Here is a 24200-nt window from a genome sequence, read left to right on the forward strand (position 1 = left end):
GGAGACAAACACGAGCAGCATGTGCCCTCAGGACCCCTGCTGGGAAGCCGCCAGAAGGGAGAGAGGGCTGGGTAAGGAGTCAGAAGAGGCTCCTGGCCCCAAGCCCAACAGCAGCAGCAGCAGACCACACACCAGCATGAGAAATGGGCTGAGAATTGTTCCTGCAAGCTGCGACCACAGCAACAGCAGAGCCCAAAGAGGGAGGCATGGTAAAACCTTCAATACAGCAGATGGGAGTATTGGGCACAGTTGGGAGGCGGAGGAGGAGTCCTCAGCAGAAGAAGCCCACCAAGAGCCCAGGGAGATCTCTGGACAAGCAGGGTACCTCCAGCACCTATAGCAAGGTGACCAACCCTGCACAAGGGGAACGGTGGAACTCCTGGAGAGGGGACGCCATCAATGAGAGAGAAGAGAGGTGGCTTAATTGCATGTTAGGAGCTGGGAAGGAGAAGTAGATAACCTGTATGGGTATAGATTAGGAGTGAGCTAAAAAAGGGGAGGGTTCCCCTAGATATATTACAGGTCAACAAGGCTGCCATAGCCTCTATCATGAGGAAGCAAGGAAGGGAACTCTCCTAATTCCTAGTGAGGGAATAGAGGCAGTGTTTAGTGTTTTTCATTATGTGTGTTTCTTTTGGTTTCCCTGAATGAAGGGGTTGAGAGAGAGAGGGCTGGATAGTGTAGCCCATAGGACGTCAAGTGATGATTTGAACCTGACGCCCAGAGTGCTCAAAGTAAAAGATAGGGTCCATGATCAGGACCTCCAACCACAGAAGGCCCACGAAGGGTGTAAGCTGAGCAGGCTCCAGGAACGGGGCACCAGTAAGAAGAAACCTGAGAGGCACCATAACTGTAGGAGTGAGGGGACATGGCTGGGAATATGAATGGATCCATTGAGGTGGAGTGAGGCCAGGGTGTAGGGGTGGCAGAGCCCCGGGAGTGACCATCTAGCCCACCATGGACCGCAAAGGGACCCAGGATGGTCAACCCCCCACTGGGAACATTCAAAGTTGTGGCAGGAAAGATAGGGGACGACGACTCCTGGAGGGAACAGCTACCCTGCCAATCACAGGAGCTGGTGAGACGTACATCACCCTGCACTTGGTTTAAAGCCACACATGAGAGGGTGCTGGAAGCTCGGCGGTCACACTCTCTATGTTAAGAAAAGCTACGCATACCTGCAAGCTGATATTGGTGAACAGGGTGGACAACTGGAGACCCTCTGGGTTAAAATCCGTGGGGAACACAGCACAGGGAACACAACGGTGGGAGTCTACTACAGACCTCCCACCCAAAGTCAAGAGCTTGAACATGAGTTCACCTGGGAACTGGCTGAGGTTGCATGCTCCAGGACCATGGTTGTCATGGGTGACTTCAATTACCCAGACATCTTGTGGGAGGATCACTCAGAAAAATCCAACCAGTCGCAAAGCTTCCTATTGTGCATGGATGACCTCTACCTGACTCAAGAAGTCTACAAGAGGTAAAGCGCTGCTCAACCTGGTACTGGCTACTGGGGATGACCTAATAGGCAACCTAGTGATTGATGGGAAGCTGGGTGACAGCGACCACGAGCTGATCACTTTCACCATCCACCGTAAAGCTGGCAAGTCAGTCAGCAACACGGAAATCCTTGATTTTAGGAAAGCCAACTTTGACAAGCTCAGGAGGCTTGTCAGTGAGGCCCTAAGGATCCCTGAACCCAGGGGGAGGGGAGTTCAGGAAGAGTGGTTGCTTCTCAAGGGAGCGATCCTCAATGCACAACCTAATTCTATTCCATCTTGGAGGAAAGGCAGCAAGAGGGCACAGCACCCCCCTGGCTCTCCAGGAATCTAGCAGACGTCCTGAGTCCAAAAAGAAAGGCCTACAAAAGATGGAGGATGGAATTCTCCTCTGAGGAATATTATGCACTGGCCCGGTCCTGCAGGGAGTAAACCAGGAAAGCCAAGGCTGCAACTGAACTCCAACTAGCTTTGAGCATCAAGGACAATAAAAAGTCCTTTTTCAGATATGTGGGGAGCCAGAGGAAAAGCAAGGGAAACATTGGACCCCTGCTGAACTAAATGGAACAACTGAAAACTGACACTCAGGAAAAAGCCAACCTATTAAATGGGTACTTTACGTCGGTCTTTCATCAGTCCCATGAGATGCCCATGTCCACTACAGGACACGGAGATCTGGGTGAGGGAGATCTCCTGCCCTCCATCAATGCTGACCTCATGAAGGAACACCTTGAGAGACTGGATTCATTCAAGTCAGACAGCCCTTACAATCTACACCCCAGGGTACTCAAGGAGCTGGTGAGCATCATAGCCCAGCCTCTGGCATGGATCTTTGAAGACTCCTGGCGCTCTGGTGTAGTGCCCAAAGACTGGAGGAAGGCCAATGTGGTGCCTATCTTCAAGAAAGGGAGGAAAGGGGATCAGGCAAACTACAGGCCCATCAGCCTGACCTCTATCCCAGGGAAGGTCTTAGAAAAGCTTATTAAAGAGGCCATCCTTAATGGACTGCTAATGCCAACATCCTAAGGGATAGCCAGCATGGACCCATATTGTTCAACATCTTCATTAATAATGTGGACATTGCAGTCAGAAGCGGGCTGGCCAAATTCACCGATGACACCAAACTTTGGGGCAAAGCATCCATACCTGAAGACAGGAGGGTGATCCAGGCTGACCTGGACAGGCTTAGCAAATGGGCAGATGAGAACCTGATGGTGTTTAACATCAAAAAATGCAAGGTTCTCCACCTTGGGAAGAAAAACCTGCAGCATCCTTATAGGCTTGGCAGTGCTACGCTGGCTAGCACTATGGAAGAAAGAGACTTGGGGGGTCATCATTGACCACAAGATGAACATGAGCCTACAATGCGATGCTGTGGCTAGTAAAGAAACCAGAACACTGGCTTGTATCTACTGGATTGTATCCATAGATGCTTCTCACGCAAATCCCAGGACATCATTCTCCCCTTGTACTCAGCCTTGGTGAGGCTGCAGCTGGAGTACTGCACCCAGTTTTGGGCTCCACAATTCAAAAGGGATGTGGAGAAATTTGAGAGAGTCCAGAGAAAAGCCACGCGCATGATCAGAGGTCAGGAAAACAGACCTTACGATGACAGGCTGAGAGCCATGGGGCTGTTTAGCCTGGAAAAGCGCAGGCTCAGGGGTGATCTGATGGCCACCTATAAGTTTATCAGGGGTGACCACCAGTATCTGGGAGAATGTTTATTCTTCAGAGCGTCCCAAGGGATGACGAGGTTGAATGGCCACAAACTACTGCAAGACCGTTTCAGGACATAAGGAAGAAGTTCTGTCCTGTCCGAGCCCCCAAGGTCTGGAACAGCCTGCCATCGGAGGTGGTTCAAGCACCTACATTGAACACATTCAAGAGTAAATTGGATGCTTATCTTACTGGGATCCTATGACCCCAGCTGACTTCCTGCCCTTTGGGCGGGGGGCTGGACTTGATGATCCTCTGGGGTCCCTTCCATCCCTAATGTCAATGAAATCTATGAATTCACCAGGTTTATCTCAAACCAATTTCAGCCATTTTCAAACTGCCTTATGTGCACTGAATGTCTCTTCTGTTAGTTTTCAACCAATTTCTGATCGCTTAAATCAGTTCATGTGTAATGTATGCTCCTAGCCCAAAGGATGTTCCTTAATACTCTCTGAGCAGCATATGACCTAGTTTCATAGTTTCATAGTTTCTAGGGTCAGAAGGGACCTGAGCAGATAATCTACTCTGACCCCCTGCCATGGCAGGAAATAGTACTGGGGTCAAACGACCCCAGCAAGATGTTCATCTAACCTCCTCTTAAACACCCCCAGGGTAGAAGCCTGCACCACTTCTCTTGGAAGTTGGTTCCAGACCCTAGCCGCCCTGACCGTGAAGTAGCGCCTCCTGATATCTAACCTAAACCTACCCTCTGCCAGCTTGTGACCGTTATTCCTGGTCACTCCTGGCAGTGCTTGGGGGAACAATGACTTCTTTCCACTGGGTATAAGCCTCCTTTTTAGCAAGGAGACATTCCCGGATGCTTTTGGTGAGCCACGGAGGCTTGTGTGCTCTCCTGCTCCCTTTGATCCTTGTTGGGATTACTTTCCTTTGGGCTTGGAGGATCGTCTCCTTAAGGAGCGACCACTCTCCTTGGACACCTGGCTCCCCTCCCCCCTGGGACCTCAGCGCTTCTCCAACTATCCTCCTTAGCTCGTTGAAGTCAGCCCTCCTAAAATCTAGGGCCGCTGCCTTACTGCATGCCTTTGCCACCTTGCGCTGGATGGTGAATTGCAGCAGGCGATGATCGCTGTCGCCCAGGTGGTCGAGCACCCGCAGCCCCCTCACCAGGTCATCACCCGTGGCCAGCACCAGGTCCAACAAGGCGTCTCCCTTGGTGGGGCTGTGCACCTCCTGGGTTAGATGGAGGTCCTGCACTCTGGCCAAGAACCTACGTGAGCGTTCCGACCTGGCTGACTGCTCTTCCCAGCAAATGTCTGGGAAGTTCAGGTCCCCCATGAGTGAGTGAGGTGGAAGTGGAACTAACATAGGAAGGACAGGAAAAAAACTGCAACAAAGGGGCACAAAAATTGCTTATATTTTAACTACAGTAAAAGACCCAGGTAAGCAACATATAATGTTCCATATGCCCACTGTATGCATAAAACCATTAAATCAGCTGCCATATGAAGATCTGATAGTGAGGGTTGCCATAACTGGAATTTTTTCTTAAATCCCAAGTGCATGAATTGAGCAGTACTTGAAAATCTCACTTTTCTTCTCTTTGCTTCTTTCTTTTAAGTAAATTTCTAGCCCTCCTTCTTACAGAGTTAAGCCAAGAATATTAATCTGAGTGCATCCTAAAGGGTTACCAAAGAACAAATCTAAACAGCCACCATTTTATGATGATGATGATGATGATGATTTTTAATCCAGTCTCAGGATCTGTGGGAGACTGATCCATTTTTTTTCTAAGTTTTTAGAGATGGCAATACAAGTACATGCTCTCCTAGTGTAGATTTTTACAAATTCAATTAGCTCCATTGACAGCTCCATCACACTTGGTGCTTCAGTAGCAATATGTGGAGCTATATTCATGTGGGGCTATCTTGAAATGTGTGACTGTTATAATGAGAGCTGGTGGGCATTAAATTAATTTGGAAATACAACTCCTATTTATATACCTCAGTGTGCTAGAGCTTGAGTTATCTTTAAATTCTGGCCCTAAGTATGGGGACTAAGCAGTGAAAATCCAGTGTCAGGCTCCTGAAAATACCATCTTATTAGCTGTGCAGTGAGAGGACCACATACGGGCCAGGCAGAATTATAGCCCTAGCCCTCAGAAATACAGAGATTTCTCTTGTTGCTCCCCAAAGGGTGTCCTAAAGGACATAGAGAAGGTTGAGAAGGCATAAGAACTAGCTGTACTATTTCCTTGCAGGCAAGTCTGAAGTCTGTTACAGTCCAGGAAATGGTTTAATATTGGGTACATGATCTTTGTTTGCCCAGGGGAGCTCCAGAAGCCATTCTGTCTCCTAAAAGTCTATGCCCTCCTCTCCCCCACCTAGGATTTCCTATGGCAGAGCAGCTCTTAACATTTCTCATAGCAGAGCTAGGTCCAAACAATCCTCTTGAACTCATAGGAAAAAAAGGCCTTGTCTGCAAAGCTTAATTTCTGAGTGCTTTCTGCTGTCTCTCTCACTTGTGTTTTGGCAACTCTGAGGACCAGTCCCCTTTTATTTATTAAAAGATGTCATGGATACTATTAGAGCTCAGTGGAAGAAGCTTTTACAGCTGTATAGGGTAATAGCTATCGTACTGCACAGTGATACTGATAAAGCGAAGCATTCAGTGAAGTAAACTGTGGCTCACAAAAGTTTATGAATCTCTGATTTAGTTAATCTGCAAGCTGCAGCTCCATCCCATGCCTCACCCCACCCTGGCTGGGCAGAGCCTGCCCCAGCCCCACCCCCTCACTGCAGGGGCCTTGACCTGCCTCACCCACATCCCTTCCCTCCGCCCTTGCCCCTTCCACCACAACGGATTTACCAGCCAGACGCTGCTGTTCAAGCTGCCGGCCACATATCAGCAATTGGATCGGCGTTGGTCAATATGGCTCATTAAAAATTGGCCATTGGTATCATCCCAAGAAAGCTCTATTGGTGCACACCTAGTTAGCACGTTGCCTGTGTGGCATGGGAGTGGGTATTAGGGAGAATGCAGTCCATGTAATTGCTCCTTGAGGCAATAGCCATGGACACCTGTGGTCAAGCAAGACCAGGTTTGGGAAGCCTTGGGGCAGTCCCCCTTTTCTTCAGAGATAATAACATCAGTGCCTGACAGGCAAGTGAAGGGGAGATTGTCCGAGGCGAGCTACAGTTTGGCAAGGGCTGGCTGTGTGGATAGCAGGAGGCATCACAAAAATCCCTGGGTTGAGCACTTGTTACAGGCGGTTCCTGGCTAGAGGGTCTTGCCCGCTCTGCTCAGGGTTAGACCCATCGCCATATTTGGGGTCAGGAAAGAATTTTACCCCATGGTCACGCTGGTACTGACTGGGGGGTTTGTCTTTCTCTCTAGCAGGGATGCCCTATACCTAGTAGCTCTAGAGCCATAGAGCATATACAGACAACATTTCATAGCAGCAGGACATTGGCTTTTGTTGTCCCCCTGCTTTGCCTGTGGCAGGTTAGGGGATTAGGTCTGTATTGTGTGAGGGTTGACGGCAGTTTTACATAGTTTAGATTTTGGTTTGTATAGGATGGTTTGGATAGGGATGATCCTGCCTCAGGCTGGGGGTTGGACTAGATGACCTCTGGAGGTCCCTTCCAGCCCTACTTCTCTATGAATCTGCAAGATGTGCCTCTACCCTGACTTCTGCCTGACATCAGACTAACACAGCTAACTACTTCTCACAGCTATATGGTGAGGGTGAATGCTTCCTTGCAGCACAGGTTAGTTATGACAGCCTGCTCTGGTCCCCTGCTGCTCTAGAATCTAAAAGGTACAAAAACGATCCTCTTTCCTCTCTCCCCTGTACCTGTGCTAAGCTTACCACTCTGTCTATCACTCCTTCTTCAGCTAAAAGGAAAGCAAGATCCACAGAACAAGAGAAACTAAGGAAGAAGGAGTATGACTGAGCCTAGTGATAAGAGCAGTCCTCTGGGACTAAGAAATCCTGGGTTTTTGTCCTGTTCTCAACACTGTTTATGTATGTTATCCAGATACTCTTCAGTGCAAACTGGGTAAGCAGTCCATGAAGAAAGGAGCAGAAACTAGGATACTCCACCCACAGGGCGTTGCCTCATACTGGGCTACATCATGCTCCCACTTGCTTGCTCCAAGCCTGTGTAACACATCCTCAGTGGACTTGAACACAGGTATGTCTAGTTTGTGAATTCCAGAGGGCCTGAAGCATGAGGCAAGCACTGAGGTGCTCAACTCAGCCTAGATAGTGGAAGTGCAGGACATGAGCAGCAATAGAACTTTAGGTGCATGCAGTTCTTTAGCAAAAAACCTAGGTGTCTACAGCCCCTCAGATGACCAAGTAGTTGAATGGTGCTTTTTATGGATTGCTCGTTGGAACATGGAAGCTTAAATTCGGTCTAAGTTGCAACTAGGAAATCCACATCTGGTTTTGGATCTGGCTCTTAAGAACATTTTATGCCTGAACAGTCTGCATTTTCATCAGGTATTTATTTGGAAAAACAATTATAGACAGGCAAAGAATGAAATAAATAAAGGACGTGTTGAGTAAAATACGTCTTTTAAAGATGTGCGTGTTTGGGGAATAGCAGCATTGTGGGTGATTATGCATCAGGTGTTTCACTATATCAATCCTATTCTTAAATACATTTTACAGCATGGTTTATGCATGGTTTTATATATATATTATATATAAACCATATTGCCTCTTTTATCGATACTTGTGTTTTCATTTAACCAGCCTTGTAAAACCTATAATAGAGACAGCAGAACTACTCTTGCTTAAGTGATACAATTCATAATACCCTTTTAAGATGGATTAGGTAACCTTATTTAACTGTGTCCTTCAGAGTTTTTTAATAACCTACTTAATATATTCTGTCATTCCCATCTGCTTTGATTTAAGGCTGATTATGCTAGCTCCCCTTAATACTGGAAGCCACCTCAACACTGTATCACTGTGTTAAGCATATGTGGTTTATAGTATTTTCAGCATGTAAACATAAAACATGCTATTGTGAAGTTATCCATTTTATTAGCTTTGTCCTTGTTTAGCCTACGTATAACCTTGGAAAACTAAATACTTGCCTTGTTCACTTAGGAGCTGTTTCTTGGTATGGGCTTGGTGTTTGTTTAAAGCCAACTTCTTCTAACCTGCTACTGTTTCCCTAACTGCCAATTCTCTGTATATTTCTCTTGGGAAATACAGTGAACACAGCTGAAGGTTAAGGCATGAGCTAGCCAATCAGATTCAAAAAGATCTATAGTACAGAGAGGTGCTGATTACGCTTCCTTATTGCGCATGAATGCAACATACATATTGTAAATGCCTCAAGTCCTAGCAAAGGCTGCCAGTCCGATCAGACAGCTCAGGAGGGACAGCACTACCGGGGTACAAGCACATGCCATGTAACTGATTACTCTGTACAGCATCTGACAAGCTGACTGCAACATTTTCTGTACTGGAATGTTCTCATTGCAAGGTATCTGTCCTTTTCTTTGTTAATTGAGTCTGTTTAATTTAATACTGCAGAATTATAGGGCTTCCAAGAGTGCTGATACATGAAGCTAGATGCTGTATTTTAAAGAAATAATTTATCCTATTCTCAGGCTAAACATCAGCTTTAAAATGGCTAGTGTGAATAGGATTGTTAACAACCAGAAATGTACAACAGTTCTCCGTTTACTAGTGCAATCTATCTGCAGATAAATTGCTATTTTCAGATAAAAATATCATTGTGCCTTTTGTTGTTATTGCTGCTCCTATTATAACCTGCTTCTGTTCCCTGCTGTCTATAGTATGTGTTCAATTTATGAGCAAAATTGGTAATAAACCATTGCTTGTACCACAGCACAATTTAGCACTGATCTGTGCTACATCTGTAAATATAAAGAGGGTTTCTGAACTGCAGCATAAGTTTTATGAAAATGGGCTACTTTAATTGTGCCCTGTCCCCAACATTACTATTGAGTATGAGGATTGTAATGTCTTAATTGTCATCCAGGGCTGTAATGAGAAAGCATCCATCAGCATATTGGGAACGCTTTTTGTTAGCTTTCAGGGCAATTGAAAGGATAATTTGGTGTGACAGAGTAAAGACCCAATACATTTGACCAGGCACATGAGTTTTATAGAGTGTTTATTTCCTCTAGTCAATGTCTTCTTTTGTCTTATCTTCAGCTTGCATCTGTCAGCAGAGAACAACAGTGCAGTGAGCTTGAAAAAAATGTAGTACTCTTAAACTGAGGCTATCGTCTGCTATACAAATAGTTTTGAGCTGTTTAGATATCTGATTACAACAATTGTAATGACTGTAATAAGTTAACATTATTCATGTAATAATGAAATTAATGTAATAAATTACTAATCAGATGCAATGGGACTCCATAAATTGTTTATTGTATTAATAGATAATGATGCATGCTGAGTCAATACCAGCCTGCTTTAGTGGGGTTCATGGTGGGAAAAGTAGGTGTAAAACAAAAATTGCTAGTGTGTTTTCAAGTGGTCAGAATTCAAATTTATCCCTATCTCTTGGCAGACTACTTATGCTGCATCTTATTTTAATCTCATGCCAGACATCTGGTTTTTACAAGAGTTCTTACTAGCAGCTCCAATTAGCATGACTGGAATAGCTCAGGACTAGTTCCTCTGCGTGGGAGGGAAGGATGCACTGGAGCATTGATTCCTTACCTTGCTGCAGGTTCTGCAGTTCTGTGCATCTCCTTTGTTCAGATTTGTATTAATCATGCCCTGTTCAGTACATGCTAATGGTGTACTATCTTATCTCTTCAGTGACAATTAAATGTGATCTGGTTTTAGTAGGTATACTTTATACATAAGTAGATAGGTTGCCTTTAATAATTTAATTAGAGAACTGTTATAGAGGCAGAGTAGGCTCTCACTGATCCATCCCAAGGAACCTTACTTTTTAGGGCCTGAGCACCCTTACAGTAAGTCCTCACTTAGGACTGACTTCTGGGTTTAAAGCAGTTTCACTTGTAAGCAAGATTCTGCCTTGCACAAAAATGTTTCTTTACACTTGAGGTTTAGCTTGCTTAGTTATAGATTAAATTATTTTGAAAGTTTAATGATAATTAGACATGCTTTATTCTTCATATTTTGAAAATTATTTTAACTTCTCTGTTTTCTGTAATAGCCTTAGCTAACATTTCATTTTGTATACCTAGATCTCCAGTTATACTTTCTCCATATATTGTAAATTTTTAGTCAGTAGGTATGTACAAGTATTACATATAGATCAGCCTATCCAAGATTAGATCAGTCTAAAGGGCTGGGCATTCAGGTGTACACAGGGCTTAGGTCACCATATAAATGGCATGCCCAATCTAAAGTTAACTCATCTCAGAAGTGAACTAACTTTAGATTGCCCTGGGTATACCTTATTTAAAATGGGTTAACCTGGCCTAACAAACACTTTCATGCATATACAGCTCAGCCCTGGGGCTGCGAAAGTCCAGCCAGTTGTCACAGCTCTGGGACTGTGTTATTTTAATCCCTCCTAACTCTCCCATTGTGAACCTACAACCCCTCCCCCCCACAGATCCCCCAGTCACAATCCCATAAGCACCCTTCCCCCCCTCCTTCCCAGCTCCAACTCAGCTACCTCTGGCTGCCAGGGTGAACACCCGCACAAGACAGAACCTGACTCAGGTTTAGGTGGCTCAGAGTAAGTTGCCTAACCTGAGTTGGGTAGTTTGAATGCTTGTTCATACCCAATGTCTTTTAGACCTTGAAAATATCACATACCTTGCTGAAGAAGATCAAGGTCTCAGGGTGTTGCCTATAAATTTTTCAAAGGTTTAGGGTATGCATGAAGTCTCTGTGAACTCTGTAAGCTCCATGCTTGTTGATATGGTTCACCGCATTCATTCCACAGCCAGTAACTTAATACAAGAAACTGCCTCTGATGCTTGGTCACTTGTGCCACACCTGTCCTTCTCCTTTTACCAAGGTCCTTTGCAGCCAGTTGGATGGTTCTTGTCCTCCTGCATTTTTTCTATTCCCCTTTCTTCTTTCTACATACTTAGGGGTCTACCTAAATTGTTGGGAGAACTTACCAATTTTTCCAGGTTGATTGCAGCCTAAAGCTCCAATTCTGCAGTCATTTCATGGCAGCCTCACTCCTTAGCAATGATTGGTGGAGAGGTCTCAGAGGAGAGGAAGGATGAGGGGGCAGCTGCCATCTTGACTGTTGGCTGCCCTTTGTGTGGCCCCAGCCCCTGGAACTGATTGGTGGAGAGGCCCTGGTAGAGAGAGGAGGGACAAAGGGACAGCTGCCACCTTGTGTGCTGCCCTTCGTGCCACCCTGCCAGTCATCACCTTCCCCTCCCAGCAGCGAAGACCGCTGGCTCCCACTGGGAAGCCAGCATTTTATTTTTATTAAGATTTTTCTGTTGATTTTTTGGACAATCCCAGATTTCATGGTTTCCACAAAAACTATGAAACCATGAATTAAGTAGGGCTCACCTTATCTGCCACCCTTAATATTTATTGTTCCTTGATAAATAGCCTCTTCTAACCTCAGAATTGTTCCATTACAGAATAACTTTATTTTTAACTTTAATTTTGTACATGAGTTCTGAGAACCCACTGACTGATATCAAGTCTTACACGAAGTGCAGTACAGGCAAGTCACCCCTTTCTCCAAGATGCAAAACATTAAATCAAATACTACTCACTCCATACATTTGCCAGCATGCTCTGTGGCATGCCCCAGAAGTCATAGTTTCATAGTTTCTAGGGTCGGAAGGGACCTAAACAGATCATCTAGTCCGACCCCCTGCCACGGCAGGAAAGAATACTGGGGTCAAACGACCCCAACAAGGTGTTCATCTAACCTCCTCTTAAAAACCTCCAGGGTAGGAGCCAGCATCACATCCCTTGGAAGCTGGTTCCAGACCCTAGCCGCCCTGACCGTGAAGTAGTGCCTCCTGATATCTAACCTAAACCTACCCTCTGCCAGCTTGTGACCGTTATTCCTGGTCACTCCTGGCGGTGCTCGGGGGAACAGTGACTTCCCCCTGACTAGTTTATAACAGGCCACAAGATCCCCCCTCAGCCTTCTCTTTTGGAGGCTGAACAGGTTCAGGTCCCGTAGCCTCTCCTCATAGGGCCTGCCCTGCTGTCCCCTGATCATGCGAGTGGCCCTCCTCTGGACCCTCTCGATGCTGGCCACAGCCCTCTTGAAGTGCGGCGCCCAGAACTGGACGCAGTATTCCAACTGCAGCCTGACCAGTGCCGCATAGAGGGGGAGGATCACCTCTTTTGACCTGCTTGAAATGCATCTGTGGATGCATGACAAGGTACGGTTGGCCTTCCTGACTGCCTCCCCACACTGCTGGCCCATGTTCATCTTGGAGTCAATGATGACTCCAAGATCCTTTTCCGCCTCCGTGCTGACAAGAGGGGAGTTCCCTAACCTGTAGGTATGGTGCTGGTTGTTCCTCCCCAGGTGTATCACCTTGCACTTGTCTGTGTTGAAACCCATCCTATTCTCGTCCGCTCACCCCTGTAACCTGTCTAGGTCTGATTGTAGCCTGTTGCATCCTTCCAGTGTGCCCTCATCCCCCCACATCTTAGTGTCATCAGCAAATTTGAACAGGGTGCTTTCTACCCCCTCGTCCAAATCACTGATTAAGATGTTGAACAGTGCAGGCCCGAGGATAGAGCCCTGCGGAATCCCACTGCCCACGTCCTTCCAGGTTGAGAAGGACCCATCCACTACCACCCTCTGGGTGCGGCCCTCCAGCCAGTTGGCGACCCATTTGACTGTGTGGGTGTCTACACCACAGCCCTCCAGTTTCTTAATGAGAACGGGGTGAGAGACAGTGTCAAAAGCCTTCCGAAAGTCCAGGAAGACTATATCCACTGCTACCCCTGCATCTAATGATCTGGTGATCTGATCGTAAAAGGCCACCAGGTTGGTCTGACAGGACCTGCCACTGATGAAGCCGCGTTGGCTGCCCCTAAGCATGCAGTACCCTGCTGGCCCCTCCTGGATGTGTGCCAGCATAATTTTCTCGAACAGCTTGCCTAGGATCGAGGTAAGACTAACTGGCCTATATTTTCCCGGGTCATCCCTCCTCCCTTCTTTGAAGATGGGAACCACGTTGGCCCTCTTCCAGTCCTCCGGTACCTCTCCAGAGCACCACGAGTGCTCATAAAGCTGTGCCAGGGGCCTTGCAATGACCTCGGCCAGTTCCTTTAGAACTCTAGGGTGGAAATCATCTGGACTGGCTGACTTGAAAATGTCCAGCCCCTCGAGAAGTTCCCTAACTAAATCCTCGCTAATCCTTGGCCTAGGTGTGCCTCCCCCGGGGCCTGAGGGGGGGCCCAGCAGGGAGGTGGCTGTTCTGGTCCCTACTTAGGAAGACGGAGGCAAAGAAATCATTAAACAAGTTAGCCTTGTCGTCTGGTGTGACAACCAAGTTTCCCAACGTGTCCTGCAAGGGCCCCACATTACCCGGGACCTTCTTTTTACCTCCTATGTATTTAAAAAAGGACTTCTTATTGTCCTTAATCTGGGAAGCTAGTCCCAGTTCCATCTCTGCCTTTGCCTTCCTAACTACCCTCCTACATCCCCGAGCAACTGCAGAATAGTCCTCCCTGGAGATGACCCCTTCTTTCCATTGGGTGTAAGCCTCCTTTTTACCAAGAAGACATTCCCGGATGCTTTTGGTGAGCTATGGAGGCTTGTGTGCTCTCCTGCTCCCTTTGATCCTCATCAGGATTACCTTCCTTTGGGCTTGGAGGATTGTCTCCTTAAGGAGCGACCACTCACCTTGGACACCTGGCTCCCCTCCCCTCTGGGATCTCAGTGCTTCTCCAACTATCCTCCTTAGCTTGTTGAAGTTTGCCCTCTTAAAATCTAGGGCCACTGCCTTACTGCATGCCTTTGCCACCTTGCGCTGGATGGTGAATTCCAGCAGGCAATGATCGCTGTTGCCCAGGTGGTCAAGCACCCGCTGCCCCCTCACCAGGTCATCACCCGTGGCCAGCACTAGGTCCAACAAAGCACCCCCCCTGGTGGGGCTGTGCACCTCCTGGGTTAGATGGAGGTCCTGCACTCTGTCTAAGAACCTACGTGAATGATCTGACCTGGCTGACTGCTCTTCCCAGCAGATGTCCGGGAAGTTCATGTCCCCCATGACTACCACATCCTTAGCCTTCACTACCTCTGTGAGCTGACCCAAGAAATCCTGGTCAAGCTCCTCTCCCTGGTTGGGAGGTCTGTAGTAGATTCCCACCATTAAGTCTCTTTCCCCTCGACTGCCTTGTACCCTAACCCAAAGCACTTCAGAGTGCCCCTCCCCTGACTCCTTACTAATTGACGAGGATGTGTATTCCTCCTTAATATAGAGAGCCATGCCCCCACCTCTCTTTCCTATCCTGTCCCTCCTGCACAGCCTATAGCCCTTGACATTCACCGCCCAATCATGCGTTGAGTCCCACCACGTTTCTGTAATCCCCACTATGTCCAGGCTGGTGTCAGCCAGCAGGAGGGTGAGTTCCTCCTGCTTGTTACCCATACTACGAGGCATTTGTGGCCTCCTGTAGATGTGTGTACTGACCCCCTAGTCCCAGCGTTACCCTGGCCCCTATCTCTTACCTGTTTATTTGCTTCGCTGGGTGGTCTGGGCTGGGCTGTAGTTGTGGGTGCTGTTTGGTCTGGCAGTCTGATGTTTCCTCCACCCTCGTCTACCCCTTCCCCCGATGAGCCTAATTTAAAGCCCACCGGAGGAGGTCCGCCAGCCTAGAAGAGAACACACGCTTACCTTTAGGGGAAAGGTGGAGCCCGTCCCATCCCAGCATGTCTCTCATTGTGATGTGCCGGTCATGGCTGAGGAAGCCAAAGCCCAAGCCCACCTCAAAGCACCATTCCTGTAGCCGCCAGTTGGTCTCTGAGATGCACGTTTCATGCCATCTGCCTCGTCCACTCACTGGTAGGATAGAAGAGAAAACCACCTGTGCGCCCATCTCCTTCAGCACGCACCCCAGAGTGTGGTAGTCCTCCATCAGGTGATCAGGGCTCCTCCTGGCCGCATCGTTAGTGCCACATGGACTAGGACCATGGGGTAATAATTGGTGGGCTGGATTACGGTTTGGAGCATCCCTGTCACGTCCTGAATCCTCGCTCCAGGTAGGCAGTAGACCTCGTGTGCTGAGAGGTCCTGGTGACAGATGGGGCCCTCTGTACCTCTCAGGATGGAGTCACCAATGACGATCATGTGACGCTTCCTCCTCCTGGCCTTCTTGCCTCCTTCAGCTTGTGCGGAAAGTCCATATACCCAGCCTCAAAAGTGGGAAGCTATCTTTTTAATCTGTGCCATCTTCCAAACTGATTTAGCCCTATGTAGAATGTGCTATGATAGTGCAAAAATGGTGGGTTTTTGTGTATGTAAACCAGCATCACACCAATCATGGGTTTTGGCACAGGATTTTTGACCCAGATATCTTGTTTCAGGTGGACTGAAATCCTCAGACTGACCACGACCTCGCCATTTGATAATAGGCAAATGTTATTGATACACAGTGATAGCAGATAAAAATAATGCGGGCAAGGGAAACAAAATACCTCTCCCTACCCCAGTTCTATATCTACCAGTCCTAGGGTTGTCACAGAGGAAAGGTATGTCTGGCCAGTATGCAAGCTTCACCCTGTGGTTCTTTCTTGAATGTCACATATCAGCAACCTAGAGCTTGAGGGCTGAGGCTACACCCCCCACTGTGGGGTGGGTGAGATGGGCTGCTGGTGCACCCCCTGTCCATGGTGGCCCTGGGTTCCCCCCTCAGGGACCCTTTGCTACTCTGAAATTCCTCCTTTTGTATTTTTTCTTACCTCTAATGACTCTTCATTCCTGGGTACCACTGATTGGTTTCCCTGTGGTCATCATACTGTCCATGTTCTGTTTTGTCAGCATCTTCATTTGGTCATATTCTGGTGTCTTAATTTTATGGCCTCAGTATTAGTATTTACATGATTAAGTGATTGTTGGAGTGGGGGGTTGCTTTGTTTTTTTGGTTGAGGTTTTTTTTTTTGCCAAAGTGGTATTTCAGAGCATTTTGAAAAAATGTTGATTTGTGTAAAACTTCCTTTTATGAAGAAAATCAAAACAAAGAATCCTGCAAAATGTTGAAAATTTTAATTTAGACACAATATCTTTTTTAGAGTCTTTTCATCTAGAATTTTTCAAACTAAGCTTAATTGGTTTCACATTGTTATATCTCTAGCACTGTTATAACTGTAACCAGTCTAAACTTCAAAAAATGTTTCAAGCCACATATTTTTAGAATCTAATGTCATTATGAGAAATTTCACAATGGAAAAACTTTCAAAATCATAGGATTTCCCATGAAAATCCAATTTTTCCCTAGCTGAAATAGATTCTTACTTCTAAGGACTGCAAGTGCTGAAGAATTCTTTTATAAAGTTTTACTTGTCATCTCCCTATTAAATTTCCATTACTCCCCAGTTTAATGGGAATTGCTTCTCATAGGTGATCTCTCTTCTTTATAAAACCAGTTGCTCATTCTGATTTTTATTGTTGTTGTTGTGATTGTAGTTGGGAGTCTTCCCATCCTGACCTTTCAAACACATATTAAATTCTTTGGTGTTACATGACTTGTATCAGAGATAACATGTGATCCTGCATTTCAAATGTTTTTTTTAACATTCTCCCATTATTAGTATATGTACTCAATCACATAGGATACATAAACATATAAAGTGCTGCGTATTTTCAGAGTATTACAAAATAAAACATATTTTCAGAGCTTTGGGGTGAAGATTGCATAGATTTCATAGATATTAAGGTTGGAAGGGACCTCGTAAAATCATCAGGTCCAGCCCCCTGGCCAAGGGGTAGGAAGCCATCTAAGGTCAAAGGATCCCAGCAAGATATGTTTCTTGAAAGTGTCCAGAGTAGGTGTTTGCACCACCTCTAGGAGGGAGTTTGTTCCAGGCCTTGGGGGTCTCAGACAGTAAAGAAATTTTTTCCTTATGTCCAATCTAAAATGGTCTTGCAGGAGTTTGTGACCACTGGACCTTGTCATCCTCTGGGGTGCTCTGGTGAACAGGTGTTTCCCCAGTTCCTGATGCATACTCCCTATGTACTTATAGGCTGCCGCCAAGTCACCCCTGAGCCTACACTTCTCCAGGCTGAAGAGTCCCATAGCTCTCAGCCTCTCTTCATAAGGCCTGTTCTCTTGCTCTCTGATCATCTGTGTGGCTGTCCTCTGGACTCTCTCAAGCTTCTCCACGTCCTTCCTAAATTGTGGAACCCAGAATTGGATGCAGTGCTCCAGCTGCGGCCTCACTAAGGCTGAGTACAGAGGGAGGATGACATCCTGGGTCTTGTTTCATATGCATCAGTAGATGCAACCAGAGTTTTGTTCACTTTGCCAGCTGTGGTATCGCATTTGTGGCTTATATTTATATTGTGGTCAATAATGACCCCCAAGTCTATTTCGGTCATGGTGCTAGCAAGTGTAGCATTGCCGAGCATATAAGTGTGATGCAGGTTTTTATTCCTGAGGTGGAGAACCTTGCATTTCTCCATATTGAATGCCATCAGGTTTTCATCTGCCCACCTTGCGAGCCTATCGAGATCGGCCTGGATCACTGGCCTATCCTCAAGTGTGGAGACTCTTCCTCAAAGTTTGGTGTCATCAGCAAACTTGGCCAGTCCACTTTTGACACCAGTGCCCAGATGATTTATGAAGACATTAAAGAGTACAGGTCCAAGAACAGAGCCTTGGGGGACACCAAGATATTCAAGATAAGGGATCCTATTCAAGTAAACCAACCCTATTCAACTTCAAAGGTATGTAAGGTGAAGGTATTTAAATCCAAATTCTTACATACTTGGCATATATCTAGTGTTACTGCATTAATGCCTCTGAAAATACAGGACACAGTAGGAGGAATGGCATTGCTTATTTTTTGATGTCTTTCTCTGTTGCTGGAACTCAATACTTATTTGTATGTAGTAACTGACTATAGATTTGATATGGATATAATAGTATCATAGTAGTTTGAAGGTATGTTTCAACTCCACAATACCTCGTAAGAGCCAATCAGAACTCATAGTAGAGATGATATCTTTTATTAGACCAACAAGATTTTTGCAAAAAAAAATTCTTTAATTGCAAGCTTTCGGGCACAAACACCCTTCATCAGCCATTGGAGAAAAGATTGTAGAAGTTCTCATCATAAGAGCCAGGTTTATTTCCTACCACCTTGGCAGACAATGGATTAATTGATATGGCCCTTACTCATTTCTGTAACATCAGTGTGTATATATCAAATGCATCCACTTTTAACCCTTAAGAACCTTCCTTTTCTTCATTTTGTTATCTTTCTGAAATATTGCTGTAGGTGGATTCTAAGCCTTGACATAAATTTAAAATGCATTTAACTCATTCAGTAATTGTTTTCAAAAGTTGTGTTCCACTCACTCAAATATGTAACAATGAATAGCTCTGTAGATGCAACATTTCACCCTACCATTTTATAAGACCCAGAAGGTTAAGTTTTCTCCCTATCCTATTGTATGACTAGCTGCTGATATATCCTTTGCATGTTTTCAGTTGCCTTTCTTATCATGATTTGCAATGAAATATCTTCAGATTTCCTCCCATTCTTACAAATCTCTCCCTGAAACCTACATTTAACAGTAACCTTAGTTAGCTAATCAAAGATAGGTAGGCTAACTAGCTTTTCAGAGTAGCTGATCTTATTTTACTATGTTAAAAAAATCTACCCAACTGCTTTGGAATTATTAACTTTTGATTAAATATGGAGGAATTACCATGTTGAAGCAGTGACTCTCCTTCTCAAATGCCTGTGAATTGCTTGGTACATAACAGACATTCCTTGCACATAAGGAGTTGTATCTGCACCTAAGTACGCTATGTGACCCTATGACCTTCTGTCACCCTTTTCTCCCTTCCTTATTACTTTCTTATTTGTTACATCTTGATTCAAATTTGATTTTAATTTCCTCAACTGTTTAGACAGTATTTAGCCACAAGGGAAGCCTCTATCCAAAATGAGAACTTAGACCAACATTTCAACCTGGATAAATAATAATAATTCCAATAATTCTTTAGTAACAATAATCACATTCTGCAATTAATCCATCTGTACATATATACACTATCTGTAGTACATGTTTTTCTCTCTCAAATCTCATTCACCTGTTAGTATTTTATAATATTTTATAGTTCTATTTTCTTTACATGAAACAGCCTGAAGTTTGAGTTTCATATCTTTTTTCAGAAATACATAAATGAAACTAGATGTTTCATCCAAATAGCAATATGTTAAATTGATGTTCACCAAGCCTCTCAGAACAGGTATGAATAAAGAAACCAAAGGCAAGGGGCATACACATTTCAGTAAAACATTTTTTATGTTCCTGATAAAGAGCTCTATCAGCTATGGACTTATGTACTGTTTTAAACAATCACTTTCTTTTGTTTGATAATAGATCAGGTGCTGCATGCTCCAGGATATAGGGCTAAATTGTTTTATTTTTTTCCCCTTCTTCAAATACAGTATAATCCCCCCCTGTGCATTTAGCCTTAATGATACTATAGCATAATACCTTGGGTACATCATAATAAGAAACAGGATTGATACATTCTTTTAAGAAAAAAATAGTTCTAACTTGCTGTTAGCTTAATGACCTGTAAAAGTATCTGAACTGTGATATGTGAATCCCTGATATTTACATAAGGCCCAATTAACTATTAATCAGTGCATTGATGGATAAACATCTAGAGAGCTGAGAGAATGGAAGTAGCAGGAGTTATTATAATAATATCTAGAAACAAAAAGTAGTTTTCTGGTTATCTTAATATTTATCAGTTTCTAGTTGCTCTAATGTCTAAATGCCAATCATAATATCTGTACTGAAGCATGGTGTCTTGGTCTGTCAATGCAAATTCTCTTCAAATGGAATTAATAACTCTTACATTAGTTGGACGTATCTTATGACAAATGAGGAGGATGTCAGGAGAAGAGAACAGTCTTCAGATGAAGCAATCAAAGATTAGTTTTGACATAACCATAACCTCTCAAAAGAATCTTCCATACTAAGACAAATCAAAGATTTGATTTTTTTATTTGCTAATGAGTTTTTTATGTGTTAGTAACTCTTTGCTTACATTAAGACTACACATATTCATTTCTAGTGGTGGAAAACTTGCATTGCTAGAAATGATCCCAGGAGAAGTAGTACAAACTTTCTATCTGCATCCACCCTCTCTCCCCTGCTCCTTCTGCCATCCCAAGCCTCTGAGATTCCTGAGCCCTGTGGCAAAGCCCCCCGCCCGCCTGCCCTCCCATTCCACAAACCTAGGACTCAAGTGTGAGGAGCATGCAGGGACTTTGTCCCACTACCCTGGGTAGAGCCTTTCCAATCCTGTTTCCCAGCCCCGCTGGCTTTTAAATTCTTACCCCTAAGACCCAGCTGGGCAGCTGGGGGAGGAAGGGCGAGGGAAAGCAGTCACAGGGTAGTGCAACTCCCTGCACTCAGCTACCAGTGCCCAGCAGCCAGACAGAGGGAGCAGTGTGGCAGCAAAGCCCTTGCCTGCTTCTTACATTGGGAACTCCTATGTGAGAGAGCTCCTGATCAGGCTGAGCCCAGTCTCTGGAAGATATGGGAGCCTTTTTCTTTCTTCACATCTCCTGATCTGTAGGAGGAGTTAAGCTGAGGGAAAGTGTGCAGATGTTCAGTCTCCTGGGAGATGCTGTCCCTGGAGTAATTTATACCTGGTTCTTATTTTTCTCCCAGAAGAACTATTTTTGCTCCAGGAGAAAAACTTTGAACATCTGCACAGTTTTGGTTTCTATGACAAGAACCAGTAGAAACTTAACATTTGTACATGTCCTAAAAGTGATTAAAAACACAGTATGATGCACAGGAAATATACAGTTATTTAGATATTAGCCATAAGTTCTCTTGCAGTCTACATTTTTCCATGGCATTATAGCATGGCATATAAGTGACATTCCTGCCTGAAGCTAATGTTTAAATTTGAGCTTTACAAGCTTGGAAATTAGGTTCTGTTTTTAATGTTGACAAACTCTATTTGTAGTAGCATGTTTGTCAAAAAATCCACAAAACTCACAGGCCTTGACAAAAGTTGCTATATTAATAGCTCCCAAGTCAATAAGAATGTTTCCAGCTATTACTGTTAAAGGTACCAGTCAAACATTGGTGCGAGCCTGCCAGTTAAAAGTTCTGCACAATCACATTTGATTTAACTGATTACAGAATAATACTGTCTATTAAGCACCTATTTACATTACCAGATCTTGGTGCAGGTCAGTATCACCATGTTACAGGGAGGCACAAAGCAAAAGCAATATGTCCAAGTTTCCAGGCCAGTGGCAAAGCAAGGAATAAAGTCCAGATTTTCTTGCTGTTTAGCATTCTATTAATTTAATCTAGTGATGTTCAACATTTTTGTCCTGCAAGCCAGATGGGCAGTGCCCAGTCCATCTGTGGGCTGGATCCAACTGGTGGGCTCGATCTGGCACATGGGGTGGGAAAAATGGGACCCAATCTGATTTCACAGAGGGAAGCATGGGATATCTCAGCTCCAATCCAGTCCAACCTCATGGAAGAATGGGATGCAGCTTGGCCTTGATCTGATTGACCCATGCAGGGGGAGGGGGCATGGCCCAGCTCCAGTCTGATCCAGCTGCATGGGGGAAGTAGCTGTGGCCTAGTCCTTATCCAATCAGATTGCATGGGGGAGGAGAAAAGGAGTATGCCCCAGCATTGATCTAGTCTGACTTCACAATAGGGAGGGAGCATGGTCCAGTTCCAATCCAGCTGCTCAGGTGGAAGGGCATGGCCTGGCCCTGACCCAGTCACATGGGGGTAGGGGGGCATGGGTCAGCACCAATCCAGTGGGGGAGGGGGGGTTGACCCCAACCCAGCAGTACAGAACTTAACAGTGCAGGGAGATGGCAGTATTAATTACCACTGTTCCCCTCTCACCAAATTTCTGAAGGCCAGATTTGGCCTGTGGGCCAGGGGTTAAACACCCCTAATTTAATCCTATGAGAGTGTAAGTATGTATTACATTACCAAAAAAAAGAAGCTAAGAAAAGGGTATCTCAATAAGTTGCAGTATTCTAGGTGCCTATGTAGGCCATTTGTGATTAGGTTATTGAAATGTTCAGTTGTTTACTTAAAATATAATTCAAGCAAATAATTATATAGAGATAATGATGAAAGTAAAAATGTGGTGTTCTTAATCAGTTCCTAGCCCTTTGGATACTTCCTATTGAAAGTGGACTAATATTTATTAATCTTGAGCTATGGAGCATGACTTTTGCATGTTACAGCATTGTGGAGGTCATATCTTTGACAAGGTAGGAAAGATGGAAGCAAATGAGAGATCTGGGACTATCTTGTTGAAGAAGCACAGATTCTCTCTGTTCTTAAAATCAAGGCAAAATATTCTAAAAGACCAAAGTAAGTGGGTAACTTACTTTTTTGCAGCACAAATAAGCATTAAAAGTACTGTGTTGGAGATTGCTATGAGATCCAAATGAAGAGAAAAATACCTTTTTGTATATGCGCCGCTGTTCCATTGACTCAAACTCCTTTAAAACAAACTAAATTAATATTCTTCATAAATAGCCCCAATCACTGCAGTAGCAGTACATTAAGCTAAAATAATCACTAAGACAGCAGTATAGTAAATATATTGTACCCTCACTATATATTTAGTCATTTTTCCTTTAAGGATGTGTTGTAAACAGGTTATAAATATCATCATGATATTATAAATAAAAAAGTATCTTAATAAAATATCCTTTGTTATTATAAATAGTAACAAGGCATGATATTGGAAACAAAATGGCCATAATTCAGTAAATAATATTCCCCAAAGCACAGAGTTTACATATCCTTCAGAGATTCAAGAATTTCTTCATTAATTTAGTCTCCATTACAAAATCTTTCAGATTGCAAGTAGGCGATAGCAGGGTAAGTACTAGTATCCAGGATTGTTAGCAATGCTGTTGGATAAACTAGCACCACTGTACGATGCAAAGCAACTTAAAAATACATCATCTTTTACGTTAAGCCCTGACCCTCTCCGGATTAAATAATATGTTGTTTTCTAAATTAAATATGTTGCTTCTTTATTCTTTCCATGAAGGGACACAACAATCCATTTGGGCTCAAAAGTTCTCTTACGGCTACATGAACGGATATGATTGGCATATTTCAGGATTGCTCCAAGCTACCTTAAGATCATAGCTAGTAACTCATTTGGGTCAACAAATTCAAAACAAAGCACAACAAAAACGACTTTTCCTATTTAAAACTATTCACTTGCATTTTATTCTCCCATGAATTTCTGTCCCTTCATCCAGTATTTATTGGATACTGTTTAAAGGAAGCACTATAAACAAATATTCAGAGCAGATGTATAAGAATATGCAATGCTTTCGGTTAGATAAGGATGTTTACTAGGGGTGTGCAAAGTGGGTCTTATTTGATTGGATTCAGCCCAAATCAGGGACAATGATTCAATTTGTTGATTTGAATCACTGTCCCTGATTTGATTTGGCTGAATCCGAATCTGAAGATTTGATGCTGCTTTGGACAATCAGCAATTCGGACATAGACACAGCTTTAAAAGTTTTTTCTACATACCTTGAGGTATCAGCACAGCTTGTGATTGCTGTGATGCTGAGGTGCATGGAACATCCCACAGGAGTGCAGGGGGGCCCTCCATGTGCTCGGCAGCGACCCTGGAAGTGAACCGGAAATACTTCCAGTCCACTTCCGGGTATGCCAGGGAGCACGCAGGGGCGCCTCTCCCACACCCTGCTGGCTCAGCAATCAGGTGCAGGGGGATCCTGAGTGCTGCCCCCCCAGACCCAGGAGGGACCAGTCACTGAGTCAGAGGGGTACAGGGAGGGCCCCCTACGCGCACCCCGGCAGACC

General features: G+C 44.6%; 1 protein-coding gene and 1 long non-coding RNA gene across 11 annotated transcripts in view; one reads left to right on the forward strand and one right to left on the reverse strand.

The window, feature by feature from the left end:
* Nucleotides 1-24200, reverse strand: part of LOC149870353 (uncharacterized) — a 66790-nt gene that overhangs the window by 10089 nt on the left and 32501 nt on the right. For 2 of the 5 annotated variants that reach the window (XR_016440716.1, XR_016440720.1), the window contains 2 exons: nt 14831-16344; nt 10817-11465 (listed from right to left, as the gene is read on the reverse strand). This is a non-coding gene — a long non-coding RNA (uncharacterized LOC149870353). Of the gene's footprint in view, nt 1-8694; nt 9386-10816; nt 11466-14830; nt 16345-24200 lie in introns of those variants that run through there. The other 3 variants (XR_016440718.1, XR_016440719.1, XR_016440717.1) reach the window with 3 other exon arrangements.
* The window catches only part of SORBS2 (sorbin and SH3 domain containing 2), a 405698-nt gene continuing 389279 nt past the window's right edge, over nt 7782-24200 (forward strand). The window contains exon 1 of one of the 6 annotated variants that reach the window (XM_090036070.1): nt 7782-8680. The gene's annotated coding sequence lies outside the window, so the exon portion shown is untranslated. The remainder of the gene's footprint in view (nt 8681-24200) is intronic. The other 5 variants (XM_090036067.1, XM_090036068.1, XM_090036071.1 and 2 more) reach the window with 5 other exon arrangements.

Source organism: Crocodylus siamensis, chromosome 2 (assembly GCF_052110815.1).
Source record: "Crocodylus siamensis isolate JL-2025a chromosome 2, ASM5211081v1, whole genome shotgun sequence".
Taxonomy (NCBI): Eukaryota; Metazoa; Chordata; order Crocodylia; family Crocodylidae; genus Crocodylus; species Crocodylus siamensis.